This window comes from Populus euphratica, unplaced genomic scaffold, assembly GCF_000495115.2.
Source record: "Populus euphratica unplaced genomic scaffold, PopEup_1.0 scaffold1.1, whole genome shotgun sequence".
Taxonomy (NCBI): domain Eukaryota; kingdom Viridiplantae; phylum Streptophyta; class Magnoliopsida; order Malpighiales; family Salicaceae; genus Populus; species Populus euphratica.
The window spans coordinates 6173583-6188133 of NW_011499845.1; the positions used below are offsets into that span (position 1 = coordinate 6173583).

The window sequence follows — 14551 nt, forward strand, 5'->3', positions numbered from 1 at the left end:
CTAAAAAAAATTAATTTAAAATGAAATAAATTCAAATTTTATTAAAAAATAAATAGATACTCACTCTCAAATATCCATGATATAAATATCTAAATACTGCAGCTAATATATGCCGAGATCATGTTTACATGAAGCGACATAAGGAACAGCTGGAACATATTAATCTCAGTCAAACCATGACAATTTCTTTTAATAAGTGAGATATTTCAATGGTCACAATATTTTCTACCTCAAATAAAATCGGATTCCTTTATAGGCACACAAATATAAAAAAGAATAACGTTCTTTGTGTTGGGTTATGGTGTGTGTGTGTGTATTTGATTGACGTGGGGTGTTCGGACCAGCTTGCGTGCATCACGACTAATCCTCACGGCCCATTGAATACCCTGCAAACTCAGTAGACAGGTACCCTGCAAACCCAGTAGACAGGTAAGACACCGCGGGAAGGCACCGCGGGAATGACAAGCGTGCACACCAGGACTCGAACCGCCAAACCCATGGCAGTGGAAGGAGACAAGCTCCGTCTACCGCTAGACCAAGCGCTAGAACCCATGGTATATATATTTTTAATAAACTGAACACATTGCAAAGCTAAAAATATCACTCTGCAGAAAACATTTATAGCCGAATTAACTGATGAAATGATATGTGATGAGTTTTTGGTTAAAAAATGGAGATATCATTATGTTTATATTTGATAATGATTTGTAAAATAAATTGATTATATCTATATTGTGTTATGTTTGATTATGAAGTATAAAATATAAAAAAAAATATCATTTTATTTTTAATATTTATTGTTATCAAACTTATATATTTAAAAAAAAGTAAAGTAGATATTATTTTTTTTACTATAATTTATATTCAGTGTTGAGATTAATAATATTATAATAACTTTAGTTATAAAACCAAAACTGACTAGATGTATTGAATTGGGACCTGCATTGGTTCGAGTTTAAAAAAAATAAATGAATGATTGACTTAAGTAACCTGATTAAAAACCAAGTCAATTCAAGATAAAACACAAATGAAAAACTCGTTAACTTTTTTGAAAAGAAATTGATTAAAATAAGGTTATTTTAATTATTTTTTTAAATTACGTCAATCAGATTGACTCCCTTGACCCGTGATCTAAATCTCATTCGGGTCAACTTCTAATTTGAATTTTAAAATTATATAATAATATTTTTTATTTATATACTGACTCAGGTCAATACATGTTAACTGTTTTTACATGAGGCCTAAATCTTGTCCAGAATAAATTTCAAATTATATTTTAAAACTATGATATTTTAAGAATAAAAATATTAAATATTTTCTCTCAAACATATTCCTACCTCATTTTTAAAAATATATAAATTTACTTTAAAATTATTTTAAAAATTATTTTTATTTTTTTAACTAAATATATTTTTATTTCTACTGTATCCTAACAATAGAATCCCAAATCAACGGGGGATATGATCAGAACACACCAAACATGAGATGCGCGCGCGCTCTTGTCTGGTAATTCACACCATACACATACATGTTGTTGTGCTCTCCTGGCAATTCTGCGCTTTCTCTTGCTATTCCTTCATCTTTCCAAGTTCCAACTACCATTGCACACATACTCCCTTTTGCTTTAACTTTAATATCTCGCGCTGTTTTTGCCAGCGATGATTTTATTCTGCCCCCATTTATATGTTGTGCTATCACCGGGGGTGGAGCTACAGTATGCTTTCGAAGCTATGGCGCTTCCGAAGTTGTAAAATTTTCTAATTTGGATACTGGATTTTTTTTGGTTTCCATCTTATTTATGCATTTGATCCTTTTCTCACCGACTGTTTTTTTTTTGGTTAATTTGACCTGTTTTCAAGTTTGATTTTGTAGTTTTTATGACGGTAATCCCTCTCGATTTTTTATTTTTTTTTATAGCTGCACCTTCATTATACATGACAAACTCGAGGAACATAATTGCAAACAATTAATTATTTATATTTTAGACATCGTACATTCATTATTACACATGTCTCTTAGCTAGACTTTGTTTGGTCGATTCGAACAAGTTTCAAACCAGCCAGGTTCTTAATGGACAAGCACTCTATTTATATGTGGACTTTGGTGTACTCAAGATGAGGCAGCACAGGATCTTCCATGTTCTTAAAACTTGTAGTTGTTTTGATGATGCAATTTTCTCTGCTAAATAGTGCATCCTTTGAAATGACATTTTCTTTTTCTGACATGCCAGGAATTTGATAAAAAGCAAAACTTGAAAACAAAAGCATGTTTCTTCCTCGTAATTTCGACAAAAAGTACTAAAACATCAAAAAGTAACTGTGTTTGCGGGATTATGTAGACCACTTGGTGTATAGTTAGATAGTAGGAGGATATAAGTGCTATTTCCGACCCAAAAACCCCGTCCGGAATCGATGTATTGCCACTCTTGATGCCATCTTAATATGTATTCTCACACCTGGCGACCACTACCATTACATAAACCTTGAAAAGATATATTGTAAGGTCATAATCTAATTTCAAGCTAGTGATTCTTCGAGATGAATTGGTCGTTGCAATCTGGACTTTGTCAAGACAAGAACGCACATATTTGAAGATTCAAGGGATTTCAATGTTCAGAGGACCAAAGTAATTCCTTCATTAGCACGGCTCTAGCGTGTTCTCCATTTGAGTGCCGGTCCATGCATTTTCCTTCTCGATGTAGTTGAGTTGTCTTAGTCTGAGACAAGTAGTCGAGATTTGTCTTGGTCCGAGACAAGTAGTCGAGATATATATATATATCCTTCATTTAACATTGCAATTTGCAGTTGAACTTTGACCAGAAAATCCCGCTAGCTAGGATAAGCCTTGGATGAAAAATGAATGTTGCTAATATCTGTTTCAATACATAAAACAAGGGAACTAAAAGATCTCCTTTAAAACTATTGCGAGCAAAGTCGATTCATAAGCCTATCATACGATAGGAATGATCAGTTTGAATTGTTGAGTCGTTAAATACCTATAGAGCACAAGTTGATTCTCATCTAATTCATAGATGGACTCGTATAATATAAGATGCTGATCCCTAAACTATTATAAAATCAATAAATATTAATAAAAAAAATTTATCCATATATTACAATGATTTTTATTAACTCCTTAATATATTTATCGTTAAATAACAATAAAAAAAATTAAATCAATATATTCTAAGAGAATGACGGATGATATTTTAATAAGATTCAAAAAGTTCCCAAAAAAACAATGCACAATCCCTGTTTTTTTATGAAAAAAATATAATTTAGAGCAACTACTAATGTTGTTATTAATTCTAGAATTTTTAATAATTCTCAATATCAGCTGCACATTATGAAGAGATTCTTTAACTTCCATAAACTTGTATGACGCCCATTCATCTCCTTCGCACCCAAGTTTTTTCTATTGTAATTTTTGTTTTCCTATTCTTCCTTCTAAAAAGGAGGGAAAGGATTATTTCATTTCTAATAGTGTTTCAAAACCCTAGATAGTTCAGCGATGTATAGTGTGACTTCTTGATTTTTTTTAAATAAAATAAAGATATAAATTATGCATTCTTGACTACAATAGAACAAAAATAAATAAAGATATAAATTATGCATTCTTGACAGTAGAACAAAAAAAAAAAAAAAGATGTAATATTTTTGTTTTTGGTAAGGAAATGAAAGAGAATGTTTGAAGCTTAGTTTAGATTATATTGATGTATTTAGTAATTCAATAAAAAATTTACATATTAGACAAGGTTTTAAAAAATAATTTAATTTTAAATTTGCACTAGCTATAATATATAATTTTTATGAGAATAATAATATTTAAACTCGTAACTATTTATTTAATAATTTTTTTTTATCATATTAAAAAATTATCTTATTCTAAAAACATAAAATGTTATATGAGATTTAATATATAATATATATTATTCTCTAATAATATCAAAATTATCCAAACAATTATTAATTCAATGAATTTTTAATATAAACTTATATAACAAAAAACACCTTCAATTTTAACAGAATTGTATTGTCAGCTAGATATTGAATGAGTTTGTTAAGCAAGACATTATCATATTGTTATTCCACCAGGAAAAAAATGTTTTTGGGTGTGATGGGAAGAACTTTTGTTTTTATTTTTGAGTGTTTTTTAAAAATATTTCTTATTTAAAAATACTAAATTGATATGTTTTTAATTATTTTTATAGTTTTAATGTAATGATATTAAAAATTAAAAAAATTGATTTTTTTATTTAAATAAACTTTTAAATAAAAAATTATCTTAAAAACACGGTGGTATGTATTTAGTTAGAATATATTGGACCTCCAGGAGACATAAATGAGAAAAAGAAATTAGGCTAATGCCTGAAATCTGAATCTAAACTCCGGTAAATATTTAATAAGCGAAAAGAATGCAGATCAAGTGATGACTCATGATCCGCGATGGCATACACTATACGCACGGGCAAAGACACTAGTAAAGAATTATGTGGCAAAAGCGTGGCTACCATGGGACCCAACTTGATGATTAGGTTTGGACAGCTCACGGAACATGGAGCACCTGTGGGCCCCGTATTGCTCATTGGGTAGGGAACCATAAGTGGGCCCCAACTTGTCTGGTTGTCCCTTTCGTGGCTCCCATGTCTTGTAAATTTGTAATCTCTGTGGATAGCAAGTGGGGCCACTGTTCCTATATAATATAGTTGCCCATCAAACCTTCCTAAATCCCATAGGGCATTGAGTATAATTGTGGTCTTTGGCAGACCACAGAAGCAGCATTTTGCTTTACGAGGGTCGTTGCCATTTTACTTACCAAAAAAAAAAAAGGGTCGTTGCCATTTTCACTGTGATCATTGAAAATTTAACATAAGAATATGTGCTTGCCGACAGCATGTTTCTAATATCTCATGAGATAAAATGCCCCCTTTCATACCCTCTCTCGTAAAATGATATAATAATAAATAAATAAATAATATTGAAAAGTATAAATCATGTTTTAGAATTTTTTTATAAAAATTATCCTTATAAATTTTAAAATCATTAAAAATATATATAACCTCGTAAAACTAATTAAGATATATATAAATTAGTATATATATTTATATTAATAAAATAATAAAAAAATTTATACAGTATGTTTATTCTTTCTTCCAGCTTTAAAACACAAATAACGAATATAATTTAGTAAATAAATGAAAAGCTATCGTAAATTGACTGTGATAGGAATATTTCTTCTTCTGAGCGTGCAAGCTTGAGATGAGTTTTGTAAAGTGTGCATTTGGAAAATTGAATTTGTAATTTAAAAAAAAAAAAAACCACCAAAGAGCATATCGTATAACTGGCCATGAGATATATTATGCTTATAAATACAACGTGAGGAAACGGATAATAAATCTGGCAGCATATTGATATTTGCCTCATCATTGAAATAATTTGAACTACGAAACAAATAAATGTTTCTGAGCAAAGTAAGATCGGTATAATTGGTTCTAATACACTTCTTTTGCACTCAGAGAAACCTTTTCCTCACAGTAGTCATAATTCATATGATTCAACTCTCACAAAGTAAGGTACCCACTGCACGAATAAGAAAAAAGGGGGGGAAAAGAACCCATCGTATCGTCACCAACCCAGCAGCCTTCTAAGCAGTAGAAAGGCTTCTTTGTATTGTCCATCTCATTGGCAAATCTGCAACTTAATTTCTCTACAGTCTACCGATGTAAAAAGTTTTACCAGCCCGATTGCCTTCAGAAGGGGAAAGTTGAATTCTGATATGAATATGCAAATACTGGACCATGTTTCCTCCCGTTATTTACCTGGACACTTTTTCATTAACTATTTCCGTACATAAAAAGGTACTTTCCCATCCTCCGAACCCGGGACTCCCATTTCACCATGGAGCCCTATTGTAGTTATTTGAAGCCGGAGACCAAACAAAGCTCAAAGAAATCAGTCGACAGACAAATTCCTGGTCGGTCTTCTGCACTCTGCGTTAACCTGGGAAGACAATATGGTTCGCTGATTAAGAGAGCGTGTTTTTGGGTTAAAACTCCTTCATTTAGGTGAGGCTTGCATGATCTTCATTGCAAATGATTTCCTAAGGCAATTACCTTGAACCTTGTTTCATTTTAAATGTCTGGGACATTTCCACTGTCCTTGAAACTTGTTATTGCCATGGCGTGTAGCCTAGCAATCCAGAACATCGTAGCGGAAATGAGCCGAAAGAGTTGCAAGCAAAGCTGAAAGAGACCCCTCCTAGCAAATTAGAAAAGGCAAATCTGTGCTACATTGTCAAAACGACATTCACAAAGATCAGAAGAAAACAAAGAAAGTAGTTTTGAACACACTTTAGAATTCAAACTTGCTTTTTCAGAAAACTGTTAGCGCTGGTGGCAAATGAGCATCTGGAGGACCTAAACAGCTCAAGAAGTCGATAAACCACAAATATTGATGTGATTTCAGTATCTTTTTGGAAACAGTCGTAGACAGACTGGAGGAACGCATAGTGATACGTCACAAGCTGTGTTTATACAAAGTCAGTTAAGAAACTAGTTTTTATAGAAGCTTCGTTTTGCCAAGCATATATATAATTTTTGATTTAAGATGACAACAACATAAATAGGCTCGATATGTCTACTTGAACAAATTTTAGCAGAGTCATAAAAAAACCTCCAAGGCTAGTTTCTGGAAAGAACAACTTCCATAAAAGGTTTCAAACGCGGAAGTAAAAAAAAAAACTAAAGAAAGAAGCAGCATCCAAAAGTTCATAAATGCTTTTTCCATGGAAACTAAGTTCTTAAAAAATGCTCGAGTAACTTTAAGAAAATTAGTCTACAGGATTGAGCAACAGCGTCCTCGTCGGAAATATTAAAAAAATGCCTTGGGCAAAGTCTTTTTCATAGAATCAGTAGGCCGAAAGAAGATGAAATACACAGTAATGGGACTCATTACAAATATCTTACCCTTGCTCAAGCTAACACTCTTGGATGAAAAAATATGAGGACAACTGGTATCTCATGATCAAAACAGATAAAAATAAAACAGTATCAAACCTACTCGCCTTACCACTAACGCAGACATCTCCCAATTTGTGCTTCTCTGAGTCTTTTAAGAAAAGGCAGACGAGTAAAACGAGTGCCACAAAAATATTTCTTAAAGGTGCAAATAAATTGTTTTCTTTCCTCCAGTATTAATGTCATCAACCGCATGCTTAGATTCATTGTTTACGATCTCATAACCCAGAATCACTTTAGTAAATGCCCACGGATAACTGGCTGACTGCCCTGAAAATGAGATGGTCAACGACATCAGCATGGATAAACAGACATGGACCCAGAGAATATATATAGTTAGACACAAACATATACATGTGCATATGAAGAGAGTAGATATTATGTACAGCCAAAATCTGGAAATTAAACAAATATAAGGAAATGTCTAAATATTTGCTTGTTCTCCTTCCTTATTAAGATCTGTAGTGTCCATAAAAACAGGTTTAAAAACTTCAACCGCACAAGTCCAGACAACAGAAAATTACAACCCCCACCCCCCCCAAAAAAAAGAAAAAAAAAAGAATGGTGCATTGAAGATATAGATGCACCGAATACCTACAATTGCAAGTAATATCTAACCGCAGTTCCTCTAACAAAACAATTCATAAAAAATTTTAACCACAGAATGCATGCAAGTACGAATGCTTCACAATATCTATATCTTCTCCTTGACTAAAAATAGACTTGCACTTATCATCCGCTACTTCTAACAAGCAAAAGGCTTGCACATATCCCTCCAAACGTTTAGTGCACTTCTGAAATGTGAGTCAAGCAAGTTCTGAAGTATCTCCAATCCATCCTCTCCTCATAATTAGTAAAAGAATTGCATTTATCATCATTCACAGAATTCACTATGTTAGCAATCCATCCTCTCCTCATAATTAGTATGAGAATTGCATTTATCATCATTCACAGAATTCACTATGTTAGCATATAGTGCATTTCCATCGCCAAACAATTAAATCCTTTACCCTTGTATCGGTGGAAATTGTTATTTTCCGGAGATTAGAATTTCAAACAACTAATTGCAGTTTAATTATCAGTCCAGTAGCCAAATGTGCACAATTTATTCTAGCAATCAAGTCTGTCAATTTTAACCATATCTGGTGCTTTGTTTTCCCTTACATAATAAAGGTGATATAGGAACTCTGAAAACTTATAATAACACAAGCCAAAATATCAGAAATTTTCAGGAACAATACCCGGAAGATGTTGCTTTCCCAATAGAAATCAAATACTGTCCATCTTCTATTCCAAAATGTGCATTCCACAAATCAGCATAAGTTTGAGGAAAAGGTTGCGGAAACTACCGTGACTGCACAAACATGACAAGAATGTGAACCCATGTCCTATTATGATTATAAGAACATAAAAGAACTTTATGTTTTCACACAACAGACCAATCATGTGAAAACCACAGTTTTCCAGCTGACAGTGTTGCCTAGTATTTAACCAAGGTAGGCAGGCAACTGATAGGTTTATTTTCTTGCAATTCAAGCTCCACTTTGGTAGCAGATTCTTCTGTGCCAATTTTATGACCTAGTTTTTCTTCAGTTTCTAAAGTCACGTCTGGAGAATATAAAGGCAAACTGGGAAAAATTCAATTCTTTTGATGCATATATATTTTGTTCCCTAAATTCACTTATTATGTATGAACTTTCACTTCTTAATTCTTTTGGCATGGAAGAGTTCACATTTGAAAGGGTGTGTGGAGAAGCCCACTGCTCATGAAGAATATCCGGATCAACACAGTTCACACCCATAGCATTTGGAAGACATCCTTCCAGACTTGTAGCTGCTAAAAGGCCATTCATGTCAGGCTCATCATGCAGTTCCACTGGAAAAAAAAAAACTATCCAAAACAATGGAGGGAAATCTTTTGCATGCCAAGAAGACATCAAAATAATTTGTAGCATCTTTGGAATTCACACTAAATTGCTTTCAAGCTGTTTCATTCTCGATTAAATCATGAAAACCACCAGAACCCATGAGAGCTGATTCCTGCATGAAAGTAAATTGCAAGTTAAGGAACATATGGAATGAAGAGCTAAATAACACCCAAGACGATGCAGAAGAAACTCTCTTTCTATTCCGAGAACATAGAGATAGATTGCATATTTATGTTATATAAAAACCTCGCGAAATTATAAAACCTAAGAAAAAGGATGGAGTAACTTTTAATAACAAGAAAGACATACCTCTTGATTACAAACAGCCAGGCACTTTTCCTCTGAAAATCTTCATGATCAATTTCTCAGCTATTTGCATTGATCTCTATCATAATTAAACCAGCAATAACCCTTGCCTTAAAAAGGCCTACAATATTATCATTAAGAAAATGACAAAAAAATATTCTAAATAGATCACATTTTACCCAACAGAAAATACCTGCAACCTGCCCATGCCATGGAGGGGAAAAAATTCAAAGAAAAGGAAAAGGTAATAGAAGTATGAATTCTCATCAAGCCTGAATAGCTTAACTACAAAACTTTGCAAGTAAAAAATAGCCAAACAACAGCACTGATTCTTTTTTTTAAAAAAAAAGGAAGAAGAAGAAGAAGAAAAGAAAGAAAAGAAAAAAGAAAACTTCCAAGGAAGACAGTCTTAAGTGAAGTTTCCTATTTTTTTTCCAAATACTGTTAGCTGCTTTCTACGATCAAGGAAATACTGTTTTGCACTGAGATTAAACAGCCACACCCTAAATTCCATAGAAATCCTTTCATGAGAACCCTTGATTTATATAAACATTTTTAATTCAAACAAATAGGAAGATGGCACATGTCTTTCCTATTTTACTGCAAAAAAAACAAACAAACTGTTTTATATGAAAAATGAAACTGAAGAAAATTTTCTTCACCTCAACTCAAGCACGCCTCAATCCCCAGCAAGTTGAGTTCTTCAACCAAAATTTTATTTCTTTCATCTACATCAAGTTTAAAGTCATATTCTCCACAACATAAACACAAATCTTGCTATCATAATAATCAAACCAAGTCAGTTTTTATTCTCCCTGTCACCTTTTTCATCCCTTCTGCTACAATTTCTTGCTGACACTTACAAAAGTTTTTGTCGCACATGGCCAGAGTATTTGGTCACCATCAAGTTTCTATAGCTACTAATTACTGTAATTTTATTTGCTACATTAAACATCGTCTAGAAGAAAAGGTCTCTTGTAGTAAAGAAATTCTAAAAAAAATGTCGATAAAGAGAGCTAACGCAAAAGAATACTCATCTGTCAACACACTCATTACCATATTAAGCAACTTTTTCTGATTTGATGTAAATTGCCTACCATGATGGTCTACTTCTTCAAACAACCTTTCCTTCGATGTATGCTTAGATCGAGAACAGAATTTTGATATCCCGAAGACGGAATTATTAAACTGGCAACTCGAAAGGAAAATCCAGAATATTTGAAATATTTCAATTCCCATCCTTGAGCATAATAAAATCAGAACAGAGTAAGTGCCTCACGTTTCTGCCCAAAGCATTTCTATATCCTCTATCAGCTTTAGAGAAAATTACAGTCGCCAACATTTTCCACTACAACACTGTAATGGAATCTTTAATCAGGGGATAGACAAATAGAGACTTGTAATCGAAAAGAGGCTTCTTCTCCTTCTTCTGGTCACAGAACCTAAATATTTATTTCAGGAACAATTTACCAACGAGACCAAGAGGGGAAACCAAAAAAAAGTAACATCATTCATATACTTACAACACCAAATGATTGCATGGATGATAGATTCGGTGCCATTAGAAACAAGATCAAGACATGAGCAGGGCATTCCGAATTAGTATAACTTGTGCAATAGAAACTGCAGGAAGAAAACATCAATCACGATTTTAGAAAGAACAAAAGTAATTATAATCAATACTGCAGTCAATTGGATCTAATTTATGACCAGATTTTATAAAGAAACCGAAGGAAATCTTGATCTCTTAACGCATACCTTGCTTCTCCTTCTCTGCTCTTCGAAACCGATTGTAACACTAGTGTATGCGCGTGTGGAACAAAGAATAGATAGAATCCAGAGGCGGGAGATATTGTTACAATAAAAGCCCCGTAATGCTCCGCTTTCCCGGCCCAGTTCATGAGCCCACGTCTTTTCATGAGAAGAGGCCGAAATCTTTTTTTATTTAGTCACTGCATTTGTCTTGAACAGTCAGTATATGCCTCGTATTGTCAAACTTCTCAATTGCATCTTATTCATGTGATTCAAACTTCTCAATTGCATCTTATTCATGTAATTTAAAAAAAAAAGTAAATTTAAAAAAAAAATCAGGTTTTGAGAATGACACCGGTAAATTGTAAATTATAAGGTAATGTCTAAAAAATTTAAATAATATAAATGAAAGTAGAAGGTATATTGGTGATCAGGAGGAGCATATATACATATCTAGAAAGAGAAGTAGTCCTAGCAAACAAACACCGATTAAATGGAGTAAATTACTGATAAGTCGTCATAATATACTAAAATTAGCTAATATGCAGGATATAAAAAAATAATTAGAGTGCCAAACAATCCATAATCAATGTATATGACCGTCGTTAATTTAACATCATTTTTCCCCTCTCAAAAATCCTCAACCCCACAGTAAAAAATGCCTTACCCCCTAATAAAAAATTTCCATCTTTTATTTCTCATTTGTTTTTCTTTTCTTTGAAAAATTACAAAAAAAATAACAAAATAGCATAGCCACTAAGTTATATAAAAAGGCGATAAAACTTAAAAATAGAGACACAGAGTATTTTTAAAAATGCTATAAAAATTTTTAAAAAATATTTTTTTGTTTAAAAATATATTAAAACAATATTTTGTTTAAAATCTATTTTTAATCTCATTATATGAAAATAATCTAAAAATATATAAAAATAATAATTTAAAATTAAGAAATAAAATTTAAAAATATTTAAAAACATGGCCGGATAATAGTCAAAAACCAAACCTAAATCTATATTTTAATTTTTTTTAAATTAATTAATTAATTTTATTGAATAAGTAAAAAGACAACAAATTATAATTAACGTTATCATTATTTTTTTAAAAGAAGAAAATCCACACCCCCTACTTTTTACATATACACTCGTGTATCTTTGTTTGTTTTTACGTTTCTAAGCATTTCCATTGACAACTAGAATTTGAAAAACAGTTCTGTTCAAGCAAAAAATGAATAGTGCATGCAGAGGTTTCAGGCATCGCATCAATTTCCTTTTGATTTGTTATTTTTTATAAGAGGATACTCAACTGAGATGCTATTTTTTGAAGAGTTAATTTAATAATATAATATTTTAAATAGTATAAATATTTTTTTTATTATATATTTTAATAGAAAATAATCATTTAAATTAATAAATAAAATTTTAAATAGCATAAATATATATTTTTTATTATATATATTTAATATTTTAACAGGAAAAAATCATTTGAAAATTCAATTATTTAAAATGGAGAAAAATAAATTCTTTATTTTATCTTCAACGAATTTAATGTTGTTGTTTTTTTTCAAATAACTATACTTAATTTGTTTATTTTTTTGTTGACCCTACTTTATTAGTTTTGGTTTTTTTAAGAAATATGTAAAATAGTATTTCTAAAAGAAAAAAAAATTGTTTAGCATTTCCTTAAAAAAACATGTTTTAAAAAACTAAAATAATATATATTTTTATTTTTACCTTTTATTTAGTACTGACTTTGAAGTTGCTGTAAGAGGGCCGAGGCCGAAGTGGGGAGCAAGATATATCTATCAATTGCTCTCAAAGACCGGTAGGTTCTCTGCAGGATGCCCAGTCTTTATTACAGCCCTCATAATCAAAATCCAATGGCATCATAGTACGGGTCTTGTGCTTGGAAGGGTTGTTCATGAAAGTGATTCGAGTTCACAGTTTTCTGGACCAAACTTGTCTTTTTGCATAGCCCATCTTTCCCTCTTCAGAAACCCGCCTCCAAACGCCATTTCAAAGCCCGTTCCATTGCATATTTCATTTCTGTTCTTTTTCCTTTTTAATTTGTGAACTAATAATGAAAACACGTTTGGGCTGGAGCTTGCAACAACAATATTTTGCGCACCATGCATACTGTTCTTGCTACATGGGTGGTTGTCTGCAAAGAGGAATTTGCCCAAATGCTAATCTGAGGTCTTCGTAAATTCGCTTCTGCAGTAATCTTTCCTGGGCTTAGGGTTTAAGATATTCCTATGATTTGAATTTTTGTAGAGTGAATGTGACGGGGGATTCGACCAAGGAATCCCTAACTTGATTGGCTGGAGCAAACAAGTTCAATGTTTGCATAGTCCAAATTAAACGTCGCAGATAAATGCCCGGAAACGTTGAGGTCCTCCTTCGGGAGATCCTCCGTTGAAGGGTGGTCTCATATTCCATTGCCTTGTGTAGCAGCGTCGCTGCCTCTACAATTTGGGACTGGCCATGAGACATACATTCCAGTTTCTTTTCAATTTTTATCCCGTGTTTACTCAATTACTGTTTGTTTTTTGGGCCTTCAACTTTCAGTTGCTTGATGGAGAAGAGTTATGTTCAGCATTGCTAAATAAGACCATGGATTGATTGCTCCCTGGCTGGATATTCTTTCCACTTACCAGTGAAAGGGAAATGTTGCCCAAGCAGTAGGGACTTGGGATGAAATGATTAAGTCATGGAATGATTTGAAGTCTACAAATGGAGGTGCAAAATAGTCTCGAGGTTAAAAATATTCGGTGGATGGATCTTGCCTGTAAAACTATAAAATTAAGTGGTCGTGAAAGTCAATATGCCACTGAGCGATTCGATGGAGATACCATACCAGTTACATGTATGGTGAATTTCCCAGGAACCTTGAGATTTCATATGGTAAAAGGTGAAGTGTGTCTGATGACAATCTATCGCGTCTACATCAGCATCTATGGATGGCAGAATGGATGGAGGAAATTGGATAAGATGTTATTTCAGTTTTATCTCCTCTGAATAACGTGGTAATTTAAATAAAAACAAGATCCAGCAGAGACAATCCCATCATGTTGTTCAAATAAAAACATCACTTGGATGGTGCGTGATAGATGAAAACGAAGCGTGGGATTTGTTCATTGCAATGCCTGACACGAAATCCTCCGCTTGCAACATTACCAGTAGTAGCACCTTACTGATTTCAGAGTGCTCCTCAGAAATCTGACACGGAATCCTCCCCTTCCACATTAGCAAAGACCCCCCTTTCCAGGATCCAATCCTCTATCATAGCCTGAGAATTCACTGCTTGGTCAGTAGGCACAAGATGCCCAGCCCCTAACACAACAGCATTGCTAAAACTCCTCCACTTCTGCACATACCCAGCAAGCACACCATTTACTTTCCACACCTTCCTCTCAGCCATCAAGTACTTCCCTATCCCTTCCCATTTCATTGTCTTCACCCAAGCCTCTGTTGAAACCACTCCATCTCTCAAATCCAAATGCCCTTGATACAACAGCACGATACTCTTCTTATCCAAGAATTCCACCATATAC

At 32.9% G+C, this 14551-nt stretch overlaps 1 long non-coding RNA gene across 6 annotated transcripts; it reads right to left on the reverse strand.

The window, feature by feature from the left end:
- Nucleotides 1-5386: 5386 nt before the first annotated feature.
- LOC105124861 (uncharacterized) lies at nucleotides 5387-11115 on the reverse strand. Of its 6 annotated transcripts, none has more exons than XR_842143.1 (7): nucleotides 11008-11115; nucleotides 10773-10872; nucleotides 9253-10691; nucleotides 8257-9055; nucleotides 7068-7285; nucleotides 6113-6241; nucleotides 5387-5999 (listed from the first exon to the last, which is right to left on the reverse strand). It is a non-coding gene; the product is annotated as an uncharacterized LOC105124861 (long non-coding RNA). The 6 variants fall into 6 exon arrangements; XR_842140.1 differs by having other exon boundaries at nucleotides 6113-6257; XR_842142.1 differs by having other exon boundaries at nucleotides 6113-6280.
- Nucleotides 11116-14551: the final 3436 nt, after the last annotated feature.